This window comes from Amphiprion ocellaris, chromosome 5, assembly GCF_022539595.1.
Source record: "Amphiprion ocellaris isolate individual 3 ecotype Okinawa chromosome 5, ASM2253959v1, whole genome shotgun sequence".
In the NCBI taxonomy this organism is placed as follows: domain Eukaryota; kingdom Metazoa; phylum Chordata; class Actinopteri; family Pomacentridae; genus Amphiprion; species Amphiprion ocellaris.
The window spans coordinates 32,960,259-32,967,387 of NC_072770.1; the positions used below are offsets into that span (position 1 = coordinate 32,960,259).

Consider the following 7,129-nt stretch of genomic DNA (forward strand, 5'->3'; position numbering starts at 1 on the left):
GGTAATCAAACATCCTAGTACACAGTTTTATTGTCATGGGTTTTACATCACCTTGTATAAATAGCATTATCATCACATGATACTACAGACGCAAGCAAATTTATTTCCTTGTGTGTTTAAGGCCACGCTGAGAGCTGAGGAAGGTATAAAAACAAATGGTCTGCTCTGGAAAAAGCAAATTGTAGTTTATGGTCTAAGGCCTGTATGCAAAACCGAATGATAACGTTATTATGACATTCTGACTGGAGGGCGGGCTAAAGTTAGAAAATTAATGCAAATTACAACGTGATGAATTATATGTCTTCGGGGATATACAAGTTGACAGTGTTTAAAAGGATACAGAGCACCCGAGAAGATTCCAGGAAGAGGAAAGTATAACAAGTAGCAGGAGTAAAATTCAATGTTTGCATGTTCTGCTGTAGCTCCATATCTATTCAGATATGCAGCTACCCCAATAGCTCACGCCTCAACTCAAAGACAAGCCAACCGAGATTGTTTAAGATCACGGGGCAGAGCCTGTGCAGGACTGGACTGGAGCAGAGGCTGTTGGAGGAGAGTTCGGTGTCATATCATATCCATATTCATTCCATACGTTTGAAGTCGAAAGAGGGCGGCTTTAATAATCATGGCTACATGGTGTTCAAAGAGAGAAGAGACATGGGGAAGAGGAGTATGGAGTGAATGAGGAACTTCAAAGTGCTTTTGCGTGCACTCCCGCATATATACATGGCAAACACACACACTCGTATGCACGCACACTGTACAGTATTTACATATGAATGTCTATAACCAAAGGCATCACAGGAAAATAAAAGAAGGTGCTGTACGTGACTGTTCAGTAACATTAAATACCACGACAATGAGTGACAAACAAGTCATTTTAAGTTAACAGGACGTCTGATTTAATAATTGTCTCAGCCCAACAACTGCTCATATCCAAGTTCCTCACAGCAGCACACTGAATGCTGCCTCTACATGACACCTATGTACAAACAGCCATCCTGCTAAAGTGGCTGTTTAAGTCCCAACTTGTAGCCAGTTAGGGCTTTTGAGGGAAAGTATTGCATCACATCATACATAATGGGTAAAGGGAGTTGTAGCACAGCAGTATATCTTAGAATGAGCTCAGAAGAATCTTGAAATGTTCCTAAAATCAATGCTACTGTATGATACATTATTTGACCTAAGCTACACTTGAAACAGATTAAATGATAAGAAAGTAAAACTTTGTCAAAGCAAGATCATTTACATTGAACACACATAGGAATTAGCAATAACCAATATCAATTTTCTCTTTACAAAAAGAACAACATTTAAAGTGCTCTATCCTTAGACCCTCAATACAGACACCAAAGAAGATCTACAATAAATAAAGAAAAATGACTTTCCTGATATCAGTTAATTGACAATTAGCATACTGGGCCTTAAATAAGTCCACTCTCATCCTAGTGAACAGTTCTACTGAGGACAGCCATGTAAAGGAGCTTTCACTTTGTCTACGGATGTACAGTTATAACTACTAGCGCTGATGTCTCTCTCGCCATATGAGACACACGCCTCAAGCCAAAACAGCCTTTCATCCTCCCAAAGCCATGCATTATTGATGATTAGACCAGAGAGAGACACTGAAACACACAGTGTGTTTCCCTGTGTGATGGCTGCCTGCTGAATGTGTGGAAATGCGTGTGTGTGTGTGTGTTTGTGTATGACACTAAACAGGTGAGCTACATTATTTCATTGATTAGCTGAGTAAATTGTCAGAGAGCCAATCAAAAAGCAGATGATGACAGTAAAGCATCCATTGGCTCAGACTTGCTACCGTCATCATGACAACAACCTCTGTGGCCAACTACCGTCTCCAGCGCCTCTCATGTGTGTTATTTTTTTCCTTGTTGCACATAACAACATTTCATATGTGTGATGCCATCATTTCAAGCGTTTGCTGATGCAACACTCGTGTTTACAATGAACCCTGCAGCCTGCATCGACACATAGCAAACATCTTCAGAGCGTTCACTTGTATAATTCAAGTTCTCATTTACCCTATTTGAATATAAACAACAACCAGTGAGGCCAGTGTCTGCCAGTTAGGCAAAGTAGTGCAGGATTGCCCTGGGGGCTTTTTAAACTCTTGAAAGAATTAATTCAAGCATCACATTTTTTAATTAGCTTCTGCATTTTACAGGAAAAAAAGCGGAAGGTGAAAATTAAACTGCTAGTATACTTCTAGTTGAAAAGTAAAAGCTTATTTCAGTGAGAAAAACAAGGTGAAGAAAACGCTTCTTATATTCATAAGGCGCTTAGTAGACACGGCACAAAATGTTGTTCTCAACATCAAACCGCACTGGAGCATCATCATATTTTTAAGCCAACTGAATGACATGACTTTACTTTGGCTTCAAGGAATTAATCATTTGCACTTTAAAATGCGAAATAATGGTGAAAAATGATCAGAACTGCAACACTGTCATATTGCTGATTTGTGCAATAAACCCCAAAATTAAACAATTTACAATATCAAAACACAAAAGACAGCAATCTGCCTAGCTGAGAAACCACGGCTGGCAAATATTTAGATTTTATGGAATGAAAAGTGACTTTAAAGATGGTAAAAATTTGCCTATTACCTTTTAATGTGACAAATAGTTTCAGCACCGATAGGAATGATTCATAATTTTGCACTAGACATTGATTTATTTCTTCACTAAATGCTACTTTAAGATTAAATATAAGATTTGTGCAGGTTACGTTGCACTGAAGCAACTTTTTCTGTTTGTCTGAAGCAGACAAACTGAAAAAGTTTATAATTATTCTATATTTTATGTGACATAAATCAAAACTAACAATCACATTTTCTTTTTCACATGGAAGGGGATGTGTGAGCAACAATGCTCATATTGTTGCAAATACTCATACATTAGGCATCAGTTAGCAACAGGCAAACAAGCATTTTTCCCTTCACCATATTCCTACATTGGTTGAAAAAAATAAACTGTCACATATCAGTCAAGAATGATGTTTTATAAAATAAAAAAAAAACTTCACTGACTGGGCTGGTGGGTTGTTGTTGAGCCTGTGGGAATGTGTGGTACATTGATGTTTCTAATGAAGAGCGCTGAGCTCCATTGATCCACCGGGGATGAGAGTGAGCTGTCAAAAGCTATCAGGCAAGTCGAAGACCCACTTTCAGCGATGTGCTGCTGAAGTGAGCACGATACTGCTGAGGCACAAGGAAGAGCAGCTAAACCTCCCAAGGCAAACGGTACAGAGACGAGGCGCACATACAGACACAGCTTTGATGCCTTCAGGGGGTTAGAGAGGTTACCTGTTCAATAAAAGAACATTACAGCAATAACAGTAAGGGCTGGGAGGTGTCAAACATTAGTGTTTGCCTACGTGAGGCCGTTGTTTTGTTTAATTGAATCAATGAAAGCTATTCAGCTCTCTGTCATATAAAAAAGCAGAAAAACTTTCCATTTGAGAACTGAAACCAGAGAATGAGCACTATACTGCTTTTGTTCTTTCAAAAAAAGAGCTATAATAATTGATTGACTGATTACAAAACAGTTGCAGAATGATTTCTGTTGATTGACTAATCGACTATTTATTCAGCTGTAAAGCAAACTTTCTTCAATTTCACTTGTGACCATGTGTGACATAACAAATCAAATCAGCAAAAGCAGGTGTTTTATCTACACTTGGACAACAATTATATCTGTTGTCATGGAGTTGTAGTGTATATAGTGATGTACTTATGCGCAATACAACCTAGTGAAAGCAAAATTCATTACACTGATAACAAAAATAAAAACAAAAACAACATAGTAAAGCAGAGCACAAATGTGAATGTAAGTGGAGCTATTATGCTCTTCAGTAGTTGTGACATGGAAAGCTGCTTTCGTACAGACATCATAGCAGTATAGTACGTAAACAGGTACCCGAGTTCTTCTAAAAGGAGTCATAATGTAGCCACAAACACTTTATATTCAAGATGACACAGACTGCTTATGATTGTATTAATTGTACTTTTCTACAAATCAGTAAAAAAACATATTGACTCAAATATTTCAGTGCAAAAAAACCCCACACAAACAAAATCCATTAAAGCAGCAACAATTAGTTCAATAAACAATTTTACAATGCTTTTGACTATTGATTATTAATTTTGGTCATTTTTCAAGCAAGAATACATCAATAATATTATGGATTCCAGCTTTTCAAACATGAGGCATTTTTATAGTTTATTAAATACACTGTAACTTGGGCTTTGGGAAATTGTGAGTGGCATTTTTCACTTTTTTTTTTGACAAAATATAGATGAAACACTTATTTGGATAATCAAGAAAAGTCTGCAAATTAATCAATAATTAAAATAATTATAGTCACAACACTTAAATATATACTTTCTACTTCATATTTTTCAATGCTGGGATCATTGGGATACACAGTACATTTAGTTTGGTAAGTCCTCAGTTGTAAAAATGAAGGACAAAAGGTTAAACATCTTTCAATATGACAACTGAACCACACCACAAACTCCAGCCTGCAATACAGCCCTAACACTGAATAAATGCCTTTCCACAAAAAAAAACAACTTTAATCCTAATGAAAGTAGGATTTATTGTTGAATTGTTTCAGTTAGGTGCACCAAATAAACTGGCTGTAAATAAAAATGAATGTGTTTAAATCTACTTTAATCTCTATATAATCTGTTTGAGACCCCCCCATCTCTTTGTAGTATGTCATGCAAAATAACATGATGAGCTTGAGGTCATGAGAACTGTTGGTGAGACAGAAATTAGGTAGAAAGGGAGGAGAAACAGCAACGCAGCAAGGCTGGATTTAATTGAGAGAAAGTTCAAAGTCACGGCAAGCTAATCAAAACTGAGGCACAATTAAACCAAGAGACAAAACTAGTGAATGAACACCATAAAAGAAACATCTATCTGTCAGATGTGGAGGGTTTAGGACTGTTTATAAAGGACCAGATGTCAGTAAATTGCATTTAAAGCCAAAGCTGTGTTGAAGTTGTCTATGGTCTTTACAGTACAAAGCACATGTGAGATAAGGTTTTGCTACTGTATAATTTTGCTCCACAACTGACAGCATCCACACATTTCACACATAGGCTTAGACCTGCCAGAGCTGCAGAGTAATTTGACTAGTAACACACCACAATGCTAAACTCTTCAGTCTCTCAATCTCTCTCTGACGCTGCATCCACAACAGCAGCAGCGTGTGCAGCACACGAGTAATCACAATGAACTTGTAACCCTCATCCTAATGCTGCACGTTGTACGGGGTACTTTTAATCAGCAAAGTTGCAAGGGAAAAATAATCTTTCAAGCTTGTGTCGTCACAGGCTGGCAAAAAAGGGAGCAAATCTCCTGCTTTGCATGGACTTAAGAACGATTATGAAACAGCAAAAATGCAACGCGTCAGTCAAACTGTTTCCATCACACCCTGTGGTTAACCCATCCATACACTTTCTGTAAAGCATGTAAGGGCTAACTCGCTCGCAGAGGCATGCAAACATTTCCGCATGACATATGTCATATGCAAACTGTTGAGATTAGCACTTCTTATCAGCGTGACATTTGAAGAGATGACCAATAATGGGATCACAGTGTCTGCATCATTGTAGTGATGGAATACGTGAGAATACACCATTGTTTGAAGGTATACATAAAAGAAAAGCAAAACAAAGGAAACTGGTGTGTGAGATGTCAGATGATGTGTGTAGACAGAGAGGTGTTGAGCAGGAAACTCTAAAAAGTGGAAAGTGCTCCTCCACAGGAAATGGTTGCAGGTTTAAACGTTTTCAGCGTGTCTTGGGTCAGTGAGTTGGCCCGTTGTGGCTCTGTTTCAGTGCACTAGTTGAGTCTGAGCAGTTGTGACAGCACAGGCTACATGTGGTTTGACACTGTGATGTGGAAAAATAACTTGTTTTGGAAAAAGCACACTTCTTATTTTAGCAAACATACAGCTATGGCCTATTTTTGGAGGCAGAATGGTTTAGGTGCAGCATTGACCTGCAACTTCTTTGACAATCAATGTGCAAAACATATCCATATCTTTCAGGAAAGTCCAAAAAATTGCTATTTTCTGATTTACAAAGACTCACAACACATAAGCCTGCTCTTTTTATGAATGTACGCTCTGGCACTTACAAAAGACTACAACTTTTTTGTGCTAACTTTACATCAAATGATAACATGACATAGTGTTGTTATTGAACCCAACCAAATTAAGGATTGAATCAGCCTGCACTTCCAAAATAAAGAATCCTAAACTTCCAAAACAATACAGAATGCTAATTATTAGGTAAAAAGATGATTTAATTAATTAAATACTAAAATACTGTAGATGTCTGAGTGGGAATGGCATATTTTTACCTGTAGCCAAATGTGACAAAAACAAAATCAAGAGTCGTCACACCATAACATTTCCAGATTTGCACCAATATCACAGAAATAAACAGGGTGAGCATCACAGAAACGATATATTTTACATGAATATTTTTGCGGAAAATAAGTTCTCTCTGTCTCAGCAGTTCAGAAGCAATTCAGAAACCTTTGCATCACTCACCTTGCAGCGACGTGGTGACAGCTCAGTTGTGTTTACGGAGTGAACTGCAGAGAGACCAGCATTTGCGTCTTCGTAAGTTTGTTGCGTTTTTCTCGTGGGGAAAAAACTAAGAAATAGATAACTTTACATAATTTTCCTGCACTTTAGTAAATTAACAGTCACGCATGGGCACTTACATGTTCCTGCTGCCCATGATAAGAGAGCCTCCTCGCTCTTTAAGCGGATAGAAAATAGCCTGTGCTGCTCAGGGTTTGGTGGTGGAAGATTGGCTACAATCGGCCAATATGATTTTACAAAGAACCAATCAGATGACACGAAAAGGCGGCGCTACGGTGCGCTTGTTTCGCATTACGGCGTCGCCCGGTACGAAATGCGCGACACACAACACCGATCCCGCCCACTGGTGCTGTATTATCAATCAGAACAAGCAGGCCGCACGTGTGTCAACGGGCTGCTTGAGGAAAAGGTTTATGGGAGATGTAGTCCTCTAAGCAGACAGCTACCGTTTCTCTGAGCGACACAGCGGCTGACGCAAAACTAC

The 7,129-nt window shown here is 38.4% G+C and overlaps 1 protein-coding gene across 4 annotated transcripts in view; it reads right to left on the bottom strand.

The window, feature by feature from the left end:
* The window catches only part of arhgap9 (Rho GTPase activating protein 9), a 49,946-nt gene that overhangs the window by 39,142 nt on the left and 3,675 nt on the right, over positions 1–7,129 (bottom strand). For 2 of the 4 annotated variants that reach the window (XM_023282934.3, XM_023282931.3), the window contains exon 1: positions 6,589–6,839. The exons of 1 other annotated variant lie outside the window; for it this stretch is intronic. The gene's annotated coding sequence lies outside the window, so the exon portion shown is untranslated. Of the gene's footprint in view, positions 1–6,588; positions 6,840–7,129 lie in introns of those variants that run through there. One more of the 4 variants, XM_023282933.3, reaches the window with a different exon arrangement.